Below are 21706 nucleotides of genomic sequence, written 5' to 3'. Positions count from 1 at the left end.
GAAGGGTGGGAAGGGACCAGACGGACGGTTCCCTAGTATGTTTGGAGCATGAGATACTTCTTAAGAGGAGGGGGGGCAAGGAAGCCTCCAGTGGGATTATCACAGGAGCCCAGCTGCCATCAGAATGCCCGTGCCTCACCGCTGGGGGACCTGGAGGTCACGAGGCTGCTCAGAGGTCAGCCGCTGAGATGGCTGAAGGAAAAACAGGACCGAAGGGAAAAAACTAGACAAGGGTGATTTTACCAAGAAGAGAGACAGGCACAGATAAACCTACCAAGACGACACTTCTAATAACTCAGAGTTGGAAGTCGGGTCCAAGGGTGACAGGCCAGGACATTCAGCTCGACTCAGTACCTACGCAGCGCGCGTGCATCGGCACAGAGCTGGGCGCTTGCCTGAGACCCTGCAGACACCTGGTTATGTGGACGGTCCTGTCACATGGATGGCGGACGGTGGACGAATGGGTAAAGAAGGTGTGTATACACACGGCAGAACATTACGCAGCCATAAAAAAAACAGGAAATCTGGCCACTTGTGACAACATAGATGGACCTTGAGGGTATTATACTGAGTGACATAAGGCAGACAGAGAAAGAAATACTATATGATCTCATTTGTATGTGTAATCTTAAAAAAAAAAAAAAAAAAAAAAAAAAACATGAAAAAGCCCAACTCATAGAAAAGGAGGTCCGACTACTTGAGGCTGCGGGGGGGCGGGGAGAGGGCTGTGGGGGAGTTACAGGGAGGGGTCCAAGGCACAAAGTTCCAGCTGTGAGATGAGTATGAGGTGGGGGAGTAACTCACACCTCAGGGACGAGCCATGGTGACATCGGCTACCGCCGCTGCCTGATACGTGAGCAAGTTAAGAGAGTCGATCCTACGAGTTCCCATCACAAGGAGATAATCCTTTTCCTTTATTCTCATTCTTTCTTTTCTTTTATTGTATCCGAATGAGAAGATGCATGTGAGCTGAACCTACTGCAGTCATCCTCGCACAGAAAAAAAAAAACAAAAAAAAAAAAAAAAAAAAAAAAAAAAAAAAAAAAACTGTCTGTAAATCAAATCACCATGCTGTACACTTACACCTATACACTGACGGATGTCAATTATTCGAGAAAAAATTTTAAAAGCAAGAAATAGTCCTGAATTCTCCCCAAACACCTAGGCCTGTAGTGGTTGACCTCTCTGCGTTAAAGGGAGCATGACCTATCATTTCACAGGTTTGGTGAGACCACGGGTCACATGCGGGAAGCAGTGATCATTTCATAAAGCCCAGAGCTAACAAAGGACGGAGTCCAAAAAGTACAAGGGTGTGTCCAGAGTAATGACACCGGTTTTCAGGTGCTTCTCCTCCACAGGCAGGGCCATCTGTCCATGATGTGTCACAAGGACTTTAGCCTGAGCCAGAGACATGGCTCCAAACCCAGACAGCTGGGGTCTGTGTGAGGAGACCAGGCAGCCCTGTCAGGAGTCTGGTGGGGTGAAGACCAAGGAGACTTCTGGGGAGAACCGCTGAGTGAAGACAGAACTAAGGGACAAAGACACCCCAACTGCATCCGAGCTGTGTCAGACGTAGGAGGAACCCTAAGAAAAATACCACGTCCACCATCAGGTTATTCTCAGGCAAGTCTGGGGTCTAACCTTGAACTCTATGAAGGTGCTATGAAAGAGAGAGCAAGGAAAGTCTGGACGGCATTCTACTGGAATGTCTACAGGCCATTTCCTGCATTGGGAGGAGTCCTGATTTGAGCCTCCATGGAAGACAGCTCTGGACGGGAGCTAGGAGGAGTCATTGATGGAAGACACAGAAAAAAACTCTGGAGACTCTCAGAACTAGTTGATAGAGTTTTGAGTAAAGCTGGAATTCCTAAAATCAAGGGAACAGGTATGGAGAAATACCATTCTGTTACTCTGTTCTGAACAGATTTTGCCCCCTGGTTTGGCTTGGGGCACACGGGTTGCTGCCATCAGGGTGGGCTCCACAAGGGAAATGCACCCTCGTTATGAGGACCGTCCACAGTAAGTGGGTTCCTGATAAACACGGTAGAGTTCTGTCACCTGGACCTGACCAAACACAGGCCAGATCTGTCTGGAATGGTCAAGGTGCGTGTTACTTAGAAGCACGGAAATCTGCAAGATGACTTTCCAAGATTCTCTGTGGTCTACAAACCATCATGTAACTACAAGTGTTAAGAACTGAAATCACAAGTGTATTTCTGTCTCCAAACGGCCAGGAGGTGGATAACTTTTGATGCCTTAGGAAGTAAAAGGAACATAACTAATTTAGTTTAACACACACACACACACACAGAGTCGTACATGTAAGCTTCACAAGGAATTAAAACTAGAACTTAGCCCCAGTAACCCAGCACCTAATTACCCGTCTGCTCTCCTCATCTCTCCCCGGCCTATCTCTGCACATCTAGCTTTGACCCGCTTTGTTAGCCACCCAGCCTCTCTGCTTCTTTCCACACGTGACTAAAGGTGGTCACCCGGTGCTGGATGTGTGTCCACTCCCTCCCTGGGGCCAGCCGTCTTCTTACCCCCTGCAGACGCTCCGCTCCATCACTTCCCTCTCCACCCTCTTGTCCATGGAAGCCCATCTTTGTGTCACTGCGTTTTAGCACTCCCACCACTGTGTCTGTCCTAAGCGTCCCCTGCTGCCGTCTGCACCACGTCCCTGTCCACACTCTGGTTAAAGCTCCCGCCCCGCACACGACACAGATCTCGGAGCGAGGGCAGCTCCAGACATTTGTCCCCAGGCTCAGGCCCAGTGAGAGGTGACTGTCTCATCCCTAATGACAACCCTCCTCATGAAACCTGAGGATCCCGGCTGCCTGGCTTCGGGCTGGTTCTTCCGGCATCTGGGAAAGAAGCAACATACCCACTCCCACCCCCATAACTGTCTTGTTAGGGATCCAAGAAGCTCAGAAAGTCAAAGGACAGGGAGGTGAGTCTTGCTTTTAGGGCTGGGTCCTCCTTTCCTCTGTATCTCAGGAGGGCGGTGAGGAGTCTAAGAGGTTATTCTCTGTGAAGTCCTTTTGGGAGGGAGCCGGTGCCGGACCCTAAATATCATTTTACCCCCCAAAAGATCTCCCTCTAGGGACATCCTTCATGTCCTCCCTGCACTCTGCACGTGTAGCTCCAGCCCACCATCCTGAGCTACACCCTGACCACCACCTCCCTACACCACCTCCCTGTTTCTAACACGACGACGTACTGCAAAGCCGGAGAGATTTTAGCACCAGTACTATTTCCCACGGGCAATTCCAGTTTGCAGTGTCCAGAAAACTGGAAGGGCCTTCAGGATAAAGTCCACGTTCTGATTCTGTGCGGCGCTGTCTGCTTCAGGGAAGGCTCAGCATCCATCTGATGCATGGGGTTCGCGTGACTACACTTCCAGACGAGTTACCAGGGTGGTGGTGCCTCAGTCAGACTGGGCCCAGGCACCATTGCAGTCGTGCCAGCACCCAGCACCTTTGTGACTACGACTCCTACGTGCAAGCTTGGCCACTTCCCTTAACAGTCTTCCCGCTCCTCCAGGCTCCCAGTCCTACCCAAACCCAAGTTCACTGCAGTCTTAGCTCCCTGTCAAGTGGTCCGTGGTCCCACTTAGAAACTATTAAGTGACGGTCCTAAATGTCAACAAGCCTCATGTGTCTCCTCCAGAAATTTCCCCAAAGACAGGAAAGAAGGGTCCCTGCGCAGTCACCGAGCATGTGATCGGCTGGCACCACAGTCCCTCCAGGAGCCCCCAGAGGCGCTGGCACCACACTCTGTCTCAGTGCCCTGAGCGGCCGCCCCTCCCCCTCTCCTCCCACCTGTCCACGTTGAATATCAAATGAGTGTTTCCTCCACCAGTCTTGAAAATTCCTGCAAGTTGGTACTGTGTCCTGTTCATCTCTATCCCCAGGATCTCCAGCTCATAGTAGGATTTCAATCCATGACAGCAGAATTATAAAGCATGGTAGAAAATAAACACCACGAGTCAGGTCTAGATCGAATGGTATGACGTTTTAGAGGAAGAGAGGGCTTCTTGTCAGATGGATCACAAAGTCTTCATGGAGGAAACAGCATTTTCAAGGCCTTGGAGAACAATTACAACTTGGGATTCCAGGCAGATAGAACCAACCTGGCACGGATGTCCAAGCCAGAGAGTGCAGACCACGTTCTAGAGGCCACAAAAGGGTGACAAGATCCCAAATCTTAGCACCTGTGAGCATCGGGAGTAGAGGGGAGAGGAAGGCATACCTGCTTGACAGGTACAGCAGAAGGAAGAAGCAGGTGCCTACCTGAGGTCAGAGAAGACGACAGCAGACTGGAAAGGGAGACCCGGAACCAGGTGCTGCTGTCCTCAGACACGGGGATGGAGAGACAACCTGCCAGGTTGGAGAAATGGCTCTGCGGAGGAAAGGAAGAACCATGATGGAGAAACAGTATTTATATGATTCCACAGTGACAGGCCAAGAGTGAAGAGAGAGCGGCAAAGCTGTTTTAAGGTGGAACACAGGTTCTCCTGCAAAGAGGCAGAGTGCTGTGGCTCAGAACATGACTCTGGTACCTGGAGACCCGAATTTAAGGCTTAGTTCAGCTACTTGCTATCAGAATGACCCTGACTGGCTGACTTAACCTCTCTGTGCCCCAGTTCCCTGGTACGTGGCCTAGAGGGTCGTTGTAAAGAATAAGTGAGCTAATAAACACAAAGCGATTCCAGCAGTATCTGCCTCTGGGTGAGCACTCAGTAAATTTTAACTGGCTAGCATACAGAAGACAGAAAAAGATACATACGGAAATATACAGAAAGAGAATGACTGTCAAGGAAATTAGGAAGAGTCACAAGGACGGGATGCCCAGGGCTTCATATTGCATAACCAGGACCATCTCTGAGTCACAGAAAAATGTACCTGCAGCCCATTGAGCCCAGCTCCTGCCCATACACTGTCGCACGCTACAGACGGGGAGACCCGAGGTGTAGAAACAATGAGTAACTTGGCCCCTGGTGAAGAACAGGCAGGGTGAGGACCAGGTCTCCCGATTTCCGATCCAGTATACAGCGACCATCTCACAGGAAATGAGGCAAAGGTGACGCGGCAGCTGATCAGAACCTGCGTGATTTACCCAAAGAACAAGAGAGACACCAGGGAAAGGGACGAAGGCCACTGAGGGCCATCTGTACCAAACTGGCCTCATCTTGCAGACTCAATTCTCCAGCATGTTTATATCTATTTTGATATTAGTTTAAAAGATGGTGTCACTAGAAACAACCTACAAAATATCTAATCTGAAACACAATATTATACAATAATCATCATATACCAAAACATGCCTTTTGAGAATAACGTCTGAGAAAATTTAAAAAGTAGAACAGGCAACCACACAGAAAACCTTCTGTGGAATGATAAAAATAAAAATAAAATATTGGTTGAATTTCCAATCTTTCACTTTCAAATTCTGTCAAACGATGTGATTTCTGTATCCTGTTTTGTACTAAAAAGTCTCTGTTGTCTATGGAAAGCTAGATGAGTGTCTCAGTCAAGATGGAGATATGTTATTTTCAGATACATTAAACAAATCTGGATACCCAATAGGTCAGATTAGGTTTCTGATTAAACAATGTGCTGGTTAAATATAGGACTTAAACCAGCAACAGTGGTTTGTTACTGTTCGGTTCTTCACAGAGAAGCAATCATTTGAGAACCCAGCAATGGAGAAAAGAAAGGAAGGCTGTTTTTGGAATAATATAAAGAAACTTAATTTGTAGTTTCCCAAGAAAAGAAGAATCGAATGAAAATAAAATTGGTGTTCTGGGTTTGGGGATCTAAACAGGTCCAATATAAAAAAGTGGATTATAGAAATGTGAAACTGTCATCATCATTTCAGTCGCACACTTGAAAAAAATAGGGGGAAAAATGTCTAAAATAGAACTTGTATTTGGCCTACCAACTGAAAATTGATATTTTCATTATGTTTTCAGTCAAGGGTTGATTTGTAAATACAAGGTACAGTTTTGTTTCATGATTTCAACAGCTTTTTCCTATATAAAATCTTCTGTAGAATAGAAAAGCAAGAAAAGACATATATTGGGAGTTTTTTTTATGACAGCGGAGACCGGGGTCCCTGGGTCTCCTGTCTTACGTTCCTATAAAGGTGTAACAATGTTCTGGGTCCAGTTCTACCATTCACTATATCCTTTTGGTTCATTCACCTAAATCAATCAAGATAAACAAAGGCTCATGTCCCTTAGCTAAGCATTGGTTATAAATTATTCTGGTCTGAATCATGAAATTTAATGCTTCAGTTTGTCCACCAATAAAAATAACACCCTGTAAGGACAATGCCAGTATGTGTTTAAAGAAACTGTCAATGGAGAAAATCGCTTGCATCTTCTAAATGGTGTCCTTTAAAAATAACTCGCATATGCATTTGTACTCCTTCCAAAAATCAAAGTCACTGGATCATTCACGAGATGTGATCTCTTTTAAGTTAAAGCTTTAGGTTTGGGGGTTATGTTCACAAACCTTGAGGCATAAGTATGAAATAATTTGCCTGTGTGAGAAGCATTGTGGCCAGTGTCTTCTATAAGGAGTAGTAATATGGAGATTCAATTTTTACAACATCAATTTAGTCCCTTCCAGATGACATGTTCACAGGCATTTGCACCTCCTTCCACATCAGTTTGCATCCAAATGTTAGCAAAAGGAGAAGCATTTCCAGAACGGTGGAGTAAGCACTTCCCAAAATCTCCTCCTCCATAAAAGTAACAAAAACACTGGGAAAAATGTCAAAATCAACGATTTCAAAACTCTGGAAATTAACCAAAGGCTTGCAACAATCTGAGGAGCATTATGGAAGAAAAAATGGCTAAAATTAGGTAAGAATCGTTGAGCTTTGTGGAGTTTTAACTTGCTCTATTCTCATCCCCTTCTGCCCAGCTCTGTACTAGCCTTTAAAACCAGGAGGCTCAAAACCATGAGAGATGCGAAAACCAGCAGCCTGGTAGCCACTAGTGGGGACAGAGGAGTTTGTAGCTCCCCAAAAAGCAACATCTCCAGAAAACTGTCATTATCTTACCAGTCCAGTAACTGTGGAAAAGCTCCATTTATGAGGCTTGATATGACTCAAAACCCTATCCCTAGGACATTTGTCCAAAACAAGTAACTGTGGCCATTAAATCAATTAATTAAATCAATTAAACCAACCGTGGCAAAGGTTTAACACTGCAGTTATGTAAGGCGGCAACACAAGTTAGGGCAAACAAGAGGCTGGCTACAAAACCTGAAAGGAAACTCTGGGTGTGCTATGTCCACAGGGGACTCTGAAAAGCCTGAACATATTCCTAGGAGGGCATACACATGTGTACGTCTGTAAGCATGTCCAGGAAAGATCTGAGAAAAGCCTAAGCTCTGACGTCTGGCCAACCTTGAGGCTCTGTGCAAACAGGAAGTGAAAACTAAGAAAGTGCAAGCTGCTGGTCAGTGCATCTGTGTGTCCCCAGAAGAGCCCCTCCACAAGGAGAAGGAGACTTGCAGGTTCAAAACTTTTAAGAAAATCTCTGTTCAATCAGTAACTGACCTTTAAGTTAATCTAGCAGAGATTCCAGTGGCCACACATGCAAAGAATACAGACTAAGGAATTAGTTAAGAAAAGTCACTAAACAAACAACAACAGTAAAAAACAAAAACAAGCGAGAGAGGAGAACCTGATTTCTAGGTTGCCACATTACATTATTTGAATTGTCCATTAAAAAAAAAAAAAGACATGCACACAATCAGAAAAGTATGGTTCACCCAAGGAAACTAAAAACAATAAATAAAACCTATTTCCAAGGGAGACCAGATATTGAACTTACTAGTGAAAGCCCTTAAACCAGCTATTATAAATATCCTCTAAGAACTAAAGAAAGCTATACTCAAAGAATTAACAGTATAAGAACAATGACTCATTAAATAGATAATATAAATAGAGACAGAAGTTATAAAAAAGAACTAAGCAGAAATTTTGGAGTTGAAAAGTACAATAACTGAAACCAAAAAGTCACTAAAGGGGCTCAACAGAAGATCTGAGCTGGCAGAAGTAAGAATCGGTGACCTTGAACATACATCAGTAGTGATTACAGTCTGAGAAATGTAAATAAAAGGGAACCGACTAACAGGGACCTGTGCCACACTGTCAAGTATACCAACATATGCATAATGGGAGTTCTGGGAGAAAAGGAAGGAGAAAAGGGCAAGAAGAACATATGAACAAACAATGCCCAAGAACAAACTAAATTTGATGACAAACATTCATCTACACACCCAAGATCAATAAACTCCAAGGAGAATAAATGTCAAAGGCCTATACCTAGACCCATTATAGTCAAACTACTGAACGCCCAAGACTAACACAGAATCTTGGAAGCATCAAGAGAAAAATGAGTCGTCATAACAAGAGATCCAAATTAAGATTAAATACTGACCCACTGGATACCATAGAGGTCAGAAGGCAGTGGGATAACATATTTACCGTAAGTGCTGGAATAAAAACAATGCCAAACAAGAATTTCATGTCCTGTAAAACTATTCTTCAAAAATGAAGGAGAAATTAAGATATTATCATGTTTTTTAAAAACTGAAAGAATTCATTACTAGCAGACATTCCCTGCAAGAAATCCTAAAGGGAGTCCTTCAGGCTCAAATGAAAGGACTCTAGATGGAAACTTGAATCCATATGAAGAAATAAAAACACTGGTAAAAATAAGTACACAAGTATATGTAAAACAGTATAAATGTATTTTTGTTTTTGACACTTTTCTCCTCCTAACTGATTTAGAAGACAACTGAATAAAGCAAGAATTATAAAAATGTATTGATGGTCTTAAAATGTATAAAGATATAATTTACATAAATAATAACAGCAAAAAGGAGTGGGCAAGGAGCTATACTGGATATTAATTTTGGTATACTATTAAAATTAAATTGATATTAATTTCAATAGATTAAGTTAACATGTTAATTGTAACCCCCAGGGAAAGCACTAAAAAATAACATGCATATTATATACATGTACATATAATATATATATGTATATATTTACAATATATATTATATATTTACATATATATACTATGACATATATATGTGTCATATATATAAAGAAAAAGCAAGGGAATTGAAGTGGTACACTAGAAAAATATCTATTTAACACAAAAAAGAGGTATTAATGTAGGGATAGAGAGGAGAAAAGACATAAAGCGAATAGAAAACAGTGACAAAATGACAGGTGTAAATCCTACATTAGTAATTACATTAAATGTAAGTGGTTAAACTTCCAATCAAAAGGAGGAGATTTGAAGAATGGATTAAAATACATATTTATGTGTGTATTTTCTTTATAATATTTTCTATATACAAGATCATGTAGTATGAAAATAGATACTTTTCTCCTTTCATAGCAAGCTAAATTCCTTTTATTTCTCTTTCTTGTCTAATTGCTCTGGACCTCCAGTGTGATTATGAATTAAAGTGGACATCCTTGTCTTGTTTCTGATCTTAAGAGGAAAGCTTTTAGTGTTTCATCGTTGAATATGTTATTTGTAAATTTTCATAAATGCCCTTACCCGGATTAAGGAAGTTTCCTTCTCTTCCTAGATTGTTGAATGTTTTCATCATAAAAGAGTGTTGGATTTTGTCAAATGCTTTTTCTTCATCAATTTAGATGATCATGTGGTTTTTTTCCTTTCATTCTATTAATGTGGTGAATTAAATTGAATAATTTTTACATGTTGAATTTCTCTTTCACTCTTGGTAAAAATGCCATTTGTTCTTGTGTAAAATCCTTTCAATATACTGTCTTGTTCGTTTTACTAGTATTTTATTGAGGATTTTTGTGTCAATGTTTATAAGTGATAGTGGTCTGTAGTTTTCTTCCCATGAGGTCTTTGTCTAGTTTTAGTATCAGGGTAATACTGGCCCCATCAAATGAGTTAGAAAATGGTTCCTTTTCTCCTATATTTTGAAATAACTTTAGAAAAATTGATGTAAATTCTTCTTAAAATGTTTGGTAGAATTCACCAATGAAGCTCTCTAGGCATATAATACAAAAGATTTCCCAGAACTGAAAGACATAAATCTCAAGTTGAAAGCATCCTCAAGAAGCCAGCAAAGTTAATGAAAAATGTTTCACACCAAGGAATTTTATCACGAAATCAGAAAAATAGAGAAAAAAGATCCCCCAAGGCTTGCAGAGACCACACAATACAACAGTGCTAGATACTGGGAATCGGTATTGCATCCAATTTCACAATAGCAATACTGGCAGCTCGAAGACAATGAATCAGTGCCTCCCGAATCTGAAGGAAAATCTCTCCAACCTAGCACATTGGGCCCAGCCAAAATATCTATCAAGTGTGGCAGTAAATAAAAATATTTTAAAGCATGCAAAGACTCAAAAACTTACCTTTCATACACCCTTTCTTGGGAAGGTACTGGAGTATGCTCTCCATCCTTGCAAGGGAGTAAGCCAGTGAAAAAGATGTGGAAACAGGGGGTCCAACATAGAGAAGGAGTGACAGGAAGTACCTGCACAGACGCCATGAATTGGAGAACCACCAGTCCAGGTGGGAGGGCAGAGGGGAGTGAGAGGCATGTCTGATGTGCTTCAGTGTTTTGAAACTGAAATTTAGATAGATTGCTTTGCATTTGAGAGATCTTTTAGAACATTTGGACAAAATAGCAGTGGGTAAATAGATAGCTAAGCAAATGGAAAAACAAGGAAATTATTAACTCTAGATTAAACAAAAAGTTGTGTATAAAAGAAAGCCTACTGATAGTATACTACTTGGAGAAAGTGTGGGAGTGTTTATATAACCATAACACTGTAAATGCTAACAGTGATTGGACCTAATATTGTGCGATAACCATATTGGGGGGATATCAGGAGGATGAATGGGAGATGGTAAACAAGGTGTTGAGAAAGCTAAGCTCTCATCCACCACAACAGGAAGTTAATAGATAACATCTACAATTGATAAATGTATAAATCATACTACATACATAAATACATGTATATAGAAATATAGAAGTGAATACGAGAAGAAAATGCTACAAGAACTTAAAGTGGTTACTTCTAGGAAACAGGACTGAGGGCGCTGAATAGGAGTGGGGCAGAGAACTGGTATTTTTAAAACAATCCTTTTGCTATCATTTAATTTTCTAAACACATCAAGAGAAGTACAAATTAAATTAAAATTTACAAGTAACATTTTAGTGTAAATGAATTTATCAGACCCTTTTTTCAAAAGGGCTTTTGTTGGAGTGAAATCTAAAGAGAGCATATAAAAACAAGAAAACGTCACTAGTTTCTACAATCCATGTTGTTGGTGCTATTTCTGAGACTCAGTTCTGGGTCCCCTCCAATCCTGTCCTATCCTCCTGTAGTTTCCGCCATGTTATCTGTACCTAGACCTCTCATTACTCTCAGTGAACTGATGACCCCTATATTCTAACTCCAGCTGCCCTGGAATCCAGTCTGAATTTTGTCACTAACCAGCCGTGTAACTTTGAGGGGGTGACTTCCCCTTTGGTCCTCGGTTGTCTCGTCTACAAAATACTCAGACTAAGTGATCTCTTAGTCCTTCTGCAGATGGGAGTAGTAACAACAGAGACGTTTTCCTAGGCTGAGCTGTGGTAGGACCCTTGGGAAACACTGATCTGGAGTGGGAAGAAGTGGGCTGGTGGAGCATTCGTGCTGGAATTCTGGGATAACACAGGGAGCCCAACAATTCTAGAACCTTTGGTTCGCTTTCTCCTAATGCCTGAGCATTTGAAACTGCTGCCCTCTAGTGCCCAGAAAACACCTACCAGGAAGGCAGCCAAGGCCTCCAGAACGGAGGCAGCCAGGACAAGCCCCCGGGGCGCAGCGGACGCACAGGAACTAGCCCGTAGGCACTCAGGAAATGAGTGAGAATGCAAAATGAACCCATCCTCGCCCTCCGGGTCGGCTCATGCCAGCCCGACAGCAGGCCAGATGAGGGCAGGATGAGCAAGGGGCCACATTCCAGAGGAGTGCAGACAGCTGTAGAAACAAGCCTCCACGTGTCACTGCTGGAAGGGCAATGAAACAGGGACACAGGATACCAGCGTGAGGCAAAAACAGCTCTTTCCTAATAGATGCTAATTGAAAAAATACTAGGGGCCTTCAGTTTGGCCATTACTTGGATCTTCTCATCTCTGACTGAGAAGAGGTAAGCAAAGCATTTAGTCTTACAACTTGGTCATGGGGCGGGGTGGGGGGGGGGGGGGAAAAGCGGGGAGCGGAACCCAAGGCACAAACTGCAGGTTGTGGAGTTTCTTCTCACTGCCCAGAAGCAAGTTATCAAGATTCCTGCCCCATTTCTCAAAAGCTCAACCAATGAAACTGAGTAGACTTTAGTGTCCTCGGGCCATTTCCATGCTGAGGCAGTCAGACCAGTGCCAAATTCAGCCTGCCCCTCAGCGTGTCTCTTATGAGCTGTGGACAGATGTGTGCTGAGAATATAATAAAGGGAGGGAAAAGAATATGAGAAAAACTTTTCCACTGAAACAACTACACTTATCTAAATATAGCCCAGTTCTACTCTCAAATGTTGATTAGTTATTCCCAGAACTGCGCCGCTATTCCCTGCAAACAGCCCCCCTCCCCCCCTCTCTCCCCTATAAATTAAAAAGAAATGGAGTGCAGGCTCAAACAGTGATTGGCTTGGGGCTGGGGTTGCATAACCTTGTCCATCCCCTTATTTCACACCAACCTGGGCGTGGCTCTGGTGACAGCCATCTGATCGTCATCTGGTCTCTCGCTGTGCCTATGACACTTCTGACACTTCCTCCTTTGAGACTGCAGGCCGACCTGATCTCTTACCAAGTTGCCTTTCACTTGAACTGCTGATTTGAGGTGCGCTGAACACAACTGTCCTCCTTCGTTATTAGTTTTTTGCCCATTCCTCCTTGACCTTGATAGCTTCAGAATGGCCACACAACTAGTCCACTCTTTACTCTTCCAAAAGCTTAGCTGGTGCATATAGCATTCTTCAGAATGTTGGGGTTAGAAGGCCTGGCAAGCAGCAGCACAGCACAATAAGTACATGGGCTTCAGAGTCAGATAGACTTGGATTTTAATCCCTGCTGTGCCATCTACTAGTTATGGAATTTTAGGTAAGTTATTTAAATGCTCTTTGATGAGTGAACTATTTTAAAATGTATTTTTAAACTTCAAAATGCAGAGTAATATATCTTCTTTCTTTTTAACTGAGGTATAGCGTCAAAGAATAAAGTGAACAAATCTTAAGTGTCCAGTTTGATGAATTTTTAAAAACACACACGTGTAATCACAGCTGTTCAGAATACAGACTATCTCCAACTCTCAGCAGGGCCCCTTCTCCTCCTAATGCAACAGGTACGTCTTCCATAGATATTACTATGCCGGCCTTTGTCATCTCAGAGTTAGCTTTGCTAATTCTTGATCATCATATAAATGGCCTAGTTCAGTGTGTCCTTGTGTCTGGCTTCTTCCTTCCAACATCACCGCGAGGCCATGTGCTAAATTTGTTTAACTTTTTAAGAAACTGCCATACTGTTTTCCAACATGGCTGCCTCATTTTATATTAGCACCACCAACATAGGAGAGTTCCGCAGCCTTGTCGACTTTTTGTACGGTCAGTCTTTTCAATTCAAATCAGTAAGTCATGGTACCTCATCATTATGGTTTTCACGTCCCAGATGACTAATGATGGCCAGCATCTTTCACGTGCTTGTCAGTCATCAATATGTCTTCCTCACTGAAGTATCTCTTAAAATCTTTTGTCCATTTTAAAAATTAGGTTTCCTTATTGAATTTTTAGAGTTCTTTATGTGTCCTGTATACAAGTCCTTCATCAGATACGTGACTTGCAAATATTCTCTAACAACTATGGCTTGTCCTCATTCTCTTACCAGTGTCTGTCAAAGAACAGAAGCTCATAATTTTGATAAAGTTTGATTTATTGTTTTGTTTTTTTCTTTTATGGATTGTGCTTTTGGATATCTAATTGTTCCAGGACAATTTACTTAAAAGACTATTCTCTCTCCAAAAGTTCAGAGAAACGCCTCTGCACTTTTGTTGATAATCGATTGACCACACATGTGAGGGTCTATTTCTAGAGTCTGTTCTGTCCTATTACCTTGTCATCATTACTGCACTATTCTGATTACTGAAGCTTTACAGTAAGTCTTGACATCAGGCATTACAAGTTCTCCAACTGTATTCTTCTTTTTCAATGTTGCTGTGGCTTTAAAATCTTCTTGTTAATTTCTACAAAAATGGCTGCTGGAAGGAACATTGATTGGGATTAAGTTGAATCTATAGATTAATTTGGGGGGAATCGACATCTTAACGACACTAAATCTTATTTGTTTTTGTAATTTCACTCAGTGTTCTGTCATTTTCTGTGTATAGATCTTTCATATGTTGGTCAAATTTACCCATAATCATTTAATGTATTTTAACATTATTATAAATGATAGATTTTTAAAATTTCAATGTCTAATTGTTGCTAGGATATAGAAATACAATTTTCGTATATTGATTTCATATCCTACAACCTTGCTAAACTATTAGTTCTAATTTCATTTATGTAGATCCCATAGGATTTTCTAGGTAGATGTTCATGACATCTGCAAAAAAGACTAGTTTACTTCTTCCTTTACATTCTTCCTCCAATCTGGATGCCTTCTATATCTTTTCGCTGCCCTATTGCAATGATTAGAACTTCCACATGACACTGAATAGAAGTGGTGATGGCAAATACACTGCCTGTTCCTGATTTTAGGGGCATAGCATAGCCTTTCACCATTAAGTGTTAATATTAAACTGTAGGATCCACATACATGATGACATCTGTTTACTTATCCCTTCTATCCCAGTACAGTGAGACTTTTCATCAGGAAAGAGTGCTGAATCTTGTGCAATGCATTTTTTGACATATTATTGGCACACACTCTCCTGTTAGTTTCTGGCGTACCTCATAATGACTCGATATTTATATGCATTACAAAGTGATCCCCCACAATAGGTGTATTTGTCATAGAACCCAGCAATTCCACTTCTGGATATTTACCCAAAGAAAACAAAAACACTAACTCAAACAGATGGCTGCACCCCCATGTTCATTGCAACGTTATTCACAATAGCTAAGATGTGGAAGCAACCTAAGTGTCCAGTGATAGAGGAATGAATAAAGAAGATGTGACACATATATACAGTGGTTACTCAGCCATAAAAAAGAATCAAATCTTGCCATTTGCGACAACATGGATGAATCTAGAGGGTGAAATGCATTTTCTGAACCTGTAATTGGTCTATAATTTTTAGCCTGTAAAAATGGTAAATTACATTGATTAATTTCAAATGTTAAGCTAAACGGTGCATTCTTAGGATAAACCCCACTTTGTTCTATTATCCATTTTATATATCACTGGATTCAATTGCTAAAATTTTGTTAAGAATTCTACAAGTAGTATTAACACCCTCTAGGTCCATCAAAAGTCCGACAGAGAAAGGCAAATACCATATGATCTCACTTAAATATGGAATCTAAAAAAACTAAAATAAACGAACAAACAAAACAGAAACAAACTCATAGATACAGAGAACAAACTGATGGTCACAAGATGGGAGAGGGGTAGGGAGATGGATGGAAAAGGTGAAGAGATCAAGAAATGCAAATTGGCAGTTGCAAAAACAGTCACAGGGGTGTAAACTATAGCGTAGGGTATATAGTCAGTAACACTGTATGACTATCTATGGTGTCAGGTGGGGACTAGACTTATGGGGGGCATCACTTTGTAAATGTCTGATCACGATGTTTATACCTGAAACTAACATAATATTGTATGTCAACTGTAATTGAAAAATAAAACTTTTTTAAATTGAAAAAAGACGTTTGCTGTAAAAACAGAAGAGGACGTCTACACCTGTGTGGGTGGCAGCCACTGAGATGGCTCCTGGGGCCCTGCTCCTGTCATCATGACCTGGGGCCGTCTCTTCCCACGTGGTGCAAGACCAGACAACACCGTGGAGATGTGGCCGCCTGCTCCTGAGCTCAGCCTCCAGGCGGCGCTGTGGCAGCCGACTCGCCTGCCCTCTCCCCTGCCCGGATCAGTCCTGCGGAGAAAAGCCCTGCGGCCTTGCGGGGAGCTGGCCTCTGGAGAGCCCACGTGGCAAAGGAACTGGAACTCTTGCCCAGGGCTGCACGGGAGAGCTTGGCACCGCGTTCTGCAGCCCCACTCAAGCCTTCAGAGGACTGCCACCTTGGCTGCCAGGCTGACTGCAGCCTCGTGAGAGAGCCTGAGCCACGGCGACCGGCTAAGCCACTCCCTGGGTTCCTCACCCTCAGGAACTGTAAGAAAGTAAACATGTGCCGTCACGCAGTAATAAACAATGATTACGGACACATTAAGTTACGTGGAAGCAGTCTGATCCTTTCAGGTGTTGCTTTGTCAGGCTGGACAAGACCTGCATTTGGTCCGGCCAGAGCCTTCTTACTTGTCCACGCACTACGCTGGGAACTCCGAGGTTCCCGCGGGGCCGCGGCTCCGCATCCTGTCCGCCTCCTCTCCTGGCCGCGAGCACTTCACGCCGTGGGCACACGGTGCCTTCGCAGACCTCCAGCGTTTCCTCTGCGCAGCGCTCTTCCCCAGGACTCTTCCCTTGCACTCCAGCCACCTGGGCTTCCCCAGACTCTGAGCTACACCTTCCACCTCAGGCAGGCGGCCAGCATCTTCCTGGTCCCCCGTCCTCCAGGCAGCAAACTGGGACATGCGTGGGGCTCACTTCTTGTGTGTCCTGTCTCCCAGAGACCACCCGCCTTGGTGGCCTGATGTGCAATGTCTTGTGTTCCAGTGTTTCATTTATTTTATCTGTTGTTTTAGTTGTTTCGGGCGGGAGGGTAAATCCAATCTTTGTTCATTAGAAGTGGAAGTTCCAATACATCTGTCTTAAGCTCCACAGAATCAAAACCAACAGCATATGTGTGGAGAAGATCCACTCTAAGGAACTGGCCCATTCAGCTGTGGGGGCTGCAAGGCCACAAGCTGCAGGGGAGGCAGGCGGGCTGCAGGGCCCCGGACGACCAACACCACAGGGCACATTTGCGGCCGCCGTGGGCAGAACTGCTCGCTGGGAGAAGTCAGTCTTTGTTTCATGAGGCCTTCCACTGATGAATGAGGCCCACCCCGTGATGAAGGGCATTCTGCTCTACTCAAAGTCCAACCATCTCAATGTTCATCTTACCCAAAAACACCCTCACAGAAACATCCAGAATGTTGGATCCAATATCTGGGCACCATGGCCTGGCCAAGTTCACCCATAAAAATGAACCATCACAGTAATATAAAGAAATTAACTACACTGATAGTTAGGAACTAAGATTTTTAGCAAGAGAAGAGGCCACAAACATAAAATCAAAGTAGTACCTGATTGTTAAATTGGAATTACCAGTATAAACTCCTGTCATATATTTCTTTTGCAAAACAAACCAAATGTATTTTCTAGCTCAGTCCTCTAAAAGGCTCTAGAACCTCTAGCAATAACCATTCCTAGTGCTCAGATTACAGCATCTACCTCCGTACAAGGAGCCAGGGCTGTTCAGAGCAAAGGCTCCCTCTGGCAGGCTGGACTCCTTTCCCAGTGCTGGGCATCACTGGGGGCCTCTCTCTTCAAAGGGCTTGAAGTCTCATTTGAAGGTGACATCAGTGAAGCACGCAGAATTATCCAGACTTAACTTGCATTCTGGGAGCATGCAGATAGCAATGCGGGGCCACGGTTCCTGGAAACTGACCGCTGGCACACCCCCTGACTAGTTATTGACTACACTCTCCTCCCACAGAGGACTTGGATCTTTCTAGAATGTGGTCTCTCCTTTGGCCCAAGACTGCAGACGATTTCACAAGTAAATTTAGATTTACAAACCTAAATAGTCATAGCAAGGATTTCTCCTAAATAAAGCCGGAAAGTAAATGTGTCACAATAAATTAGTTCATAAATACATTTTTATATAAAAAACCTAAGCCTGTATTCTTAAAAAGAAAAAAATCTGTCTAGGGTAGAGCTAGAAATGTTTCAGTTGGTTCTGAGACATCTGACCATAGCAGAAAGCAAAGAAGCTACAAAAGAGTCTTGTCAGGACACAGAGCCAGCGACAGTGCTCGCTGGCCGGAACGAGTGATGATGATGATGGTGGGGACACATCACACATGTCCTTAGAGCTCAGGCGCTCCCTGTGATTGTCAGGACCAGGGAGCACTTCCCACTTCACCTCTGGGGAGTGCTAGGGACCAAGCCCTCATTCCGGAAGCATTTATCCCGCTTCTACTGCACTAGGTAATCAAACAATCAATGACAGTTTTTCTTTATAAAACATCTTGTTAAGAAGTACAAAGAAATGATAGAAAAACTCAATTTTCCAGCCCCTAATGAAATAATGGATCTAGAAAACAATTATCGATAGCTGCTAAGACAGTAAATGAAAGGTTGACGGGAACTCTATAATGGCGGGATCAGGCTGATGATACCCAACTAAAAACACTGATCACGCTCAACGTCACAAAAAGAGAGAATTATGTGCTTTCTGATGAGACTCAGTAGGAAGGATGCAGCACTATCTATGAACTGTTTTTTATCCAAGTAAAATGGGGCTGAATCTGATCAAACCTCATATACAACCACAGTTTTCAGGAAATATGGGGGATAGAAGAACATGTTAAAAGACACCAGGGAAACAAAATCCAAAATGGACCAATTTATATTGGGAAAATAACCAGTTTTTTCCAACAAATAAATATTGGAGGAGAAAAAAAAAAGAGGGAGGAGGTCCCACCCTAGATTAAAAATCATTTAAGACACGTAACAGTCAAAGGCAATAAAAGTACTTTAGAACCTGATTCAAATAAACCAATATAAAAAAATATGCCTGAGACACTTGGGGAACTTTGAACACTGACTGGATAAGATGATATCTTAGTCTGTGTGGGCTGCTATGACACAAACATCACAGACAGGTGGCTTAGGAACTACAGAAATGACTTCTCACCATCCTGGAGGCTGGCTGTTCAAGGTCAAGGCAGATTCGGTGTCTGGGGAGACCTGCTTCCTGTGTCATGGACGGCGTCTCCTCACCGTGTCCTCACGTAGTGGAAAGGAGGAGGGAGCCCTCTTGGGGTCCCTTTATAAGGACACTGATCCCGTTCATGAGGCTCTGCCCTCACGACCTCATCACCTCCATAGGCCTCGCCTGACACTACCACGTGGAGGTTAGGATTCTAACATACGAATACTGGAGGACACAAACATTCAGTCTATAGAAGATATCAAGGAATTATTATTAAGCTTGTTCAGGTGTTGTGGTTATATAGAGAATAGAAAACTGGAATTCTAAATAAAACTAGAATTCTGTTTCTTTGATATATACTGAAGTATTACATGCAGAATTGATTTTAAAGTAATTCAGTGGGGTAGTGAGGGGTGGGGATTAAATAAAACAGGATTAGCCAATAAAGCTAAGTAATAGAGGCTCACAGAGCTATGCTGACAGACTTTTTGTTCTTACGTGTTCAGAACCTTGAAAACACTGTCTGTACATTTGGTGTCACCGCTGACACAGAGCTTTGGCAGGCCTCTGAGGCCTCGTGTTTACTAGCCTGGTAACACAATCCTGAACCTCACCTTCCCTCTGAGGACTCCTTGGGCGTCTCGCAGAAAGGCTCAGTCTCACAGCCAATCACCTTGAATTCCTCCAGCACACAGGGCTCACACAGCCCTCCGAGCAGAGGCTCCATCATGTTTCACAAAGGAAGGAGCTCCAAGGTAGGCTCAGGTCAGAGGTCAGTGTGGGAAGGGCACGCTCCCCGTCACCGTGCCCCTCGCCCCGTGCCCTTCACCGTGATGGCGCACTCCGCATTCCACCACCTGAAGTTGCGCTCACATTGCCACCTCACCACTGCCAGCTCTCTCCCACCTGTACCTGATCTATTCACGTGAACATCCTTGCTTTATTCTTCTTTCAACCTTTATAAAAGGTAAAACTTTTCATCATAAAATTACTAAAAATGCATCATCCAAAACTTTATGAAATAGAAAACCCCACACGTAATGCCATCCACATACCATTTTACTTTTTACTTCTCATTCAGCCTGAAACTCATCACATTTTTAAACCAAATTATTCATTAACTTTTCCTTCTCTCCTACCACCCCCACCCTCGTGTTAGGAAATGGTGAGTCAGAGAGGGACAGAATTTGGAACGAGTTGCATTCAGGGTGGTTCTCTGAGATGTTTGTACAATGGGGTCAGCCCGGATGCTTGTTTCCATCCTGTCTGTGCTGCTCTCCTCACGTGAAACACTCTTCACGCTTGGAGGCCCTTGCCTAATTTTCAAAGCCAGAGCACATTCGAATTCCTTCCCATCCCTCTGGTTGCTAAGTCTACACCTCCATCCGCAGTTCTCACTGCCCTGGCATTGTTGAGCACTTGACCACAGGAACAACCCCTAGAACTTTCTAAACCTCTCCAAGTGGCTCAGAGACTCAGACGCGTCTGGAAACCAACCGTGTTCTCACAGCTTCTCATCCTAGTGAGGTCTCACTAGCTCCGTTTCCACTCTTTTACCACCATGGGTACTCTTCCCATGGTGTTTTGAAGAATAACGGTCACATACAACACATCTACTTGGTTTCTGGCTAAGCTAGTCTTGCTCTAGGAACACGGCCTCTCTGTTTCTCCCGAGTTTCTGTTCTATTTGGTGCCATTCTGGAACCTTCCATCAGCCCCCACACTCTCCAGCGGCAGTGCCTCTCTAACTCCAGCGAGCATGTGACCTGGGGGTCTTGCCACAACAGACTTCTGGGCCCACCCCCAAATGTGTAACACAGTAAGTCTGAGAATTCGCATTTCTAACACGTTTCCAGGTCAGAGACCACACAAGAAAACCACAGGCTTCCTTCCTAAATGACCCTGTAACTTGGGCATCACCTGGCAACATGACCCAATTAAGTGACCCCCCTTCCTCTCCCAGAAGAAGAATCTCCCTCTAGTAATTGATTGCGGAAGCACAATACACGTTTGGAATTAAGGCAATTAAATCTAAGAAATCAGAGTTAAATTATTTGAGTGCTTACTATGGGTAAAGCCTGGTTCTGATTACAGAAGCCTCATTGGTTTTCCCTAATACATGTTAGAAATACTAAGGCATATTTTCTTGTGGGAACATAAGCCCCTGGCCCCAATCTGAGAGGGGAATAGCTCTGCTTTCGACACGGTGAGGTTCTCTGTGGAGGAGCCTGGCACACCAAACGCCAGCTCACGACCTGTAACTGTCACTGAACTTAATTCCTTACACCAAGTACTAAGTTCTCTTTCCACTGTGTTAAGTGGGTTCATTTTCTCTTTCACCAGAATGCCAGCTGTGTAAGGAGAGGACTGTTGTATTTCTCTCCCCGGTCATGCTGCTCCTGTGACAAGTACCCGGCCCGTACTGGCTGACTCATCCCCTCATCACTTCCCAGCATGCGTTTCATGACTGGGGCCCTGAGAAGGTGGTGAATTGCAAAAGCTTCCATCTCTGCTAGTAGAAACCAGATTTCCAGGACAGCTGAGTGATTCGTGTTTTAGTCACTGTCCTGGATTGCGCATGATTTCTACTTGCCTCTTTTTACCTGG

At 43.3% G+C, this 21706-nt stretch overlaps 1 long non-coding RNA gene across 1 annotated transcript; it reads right to left on the bottom strand.

Moving 5' to 3' along the window:
- Positions 1-3963: 3963 nt before the first annotated feature.
- Positions 3964-10598, bottom strand: LOC117015423 (uncharacterized). Its single transcript, XR_004421707.1, has 3 exons — positions 10438-10598; positions 4293-4401; positions 3964-4171 (listed from the first exon to the last, which is right to left on the bottom strand). It is a non-coding gene; the product is annotated as an uncharacterized LOC117015423 (long non-coding RNA).
- Between the last annotated feature and the right edge of the window lie 11108 nt (positions 10599-21706).

The sequence above is a fragment of the Rhinolophus ferrumequinum genome, chromosome 22, assembly GCF_004115265.2.
Source record: "Rhinolophus ferrumequinum isolate MPI-CBG mRhiFer1 chromosome 22, mRhiFer1_v1.p, whole genome shotgun sequence".
NCBI classification, from domain to species: Eukaryota; Metazoa; Chordata; class Mammalia; order Chiroptera; family Rhinolophidae; genus Rhinolophus; species Rhinolophus ferrumequinum.
Note: the sequence above shows the minus strand (reverse complement) of the source record. Positions and strands in the feature narration are given on the sequence as shown.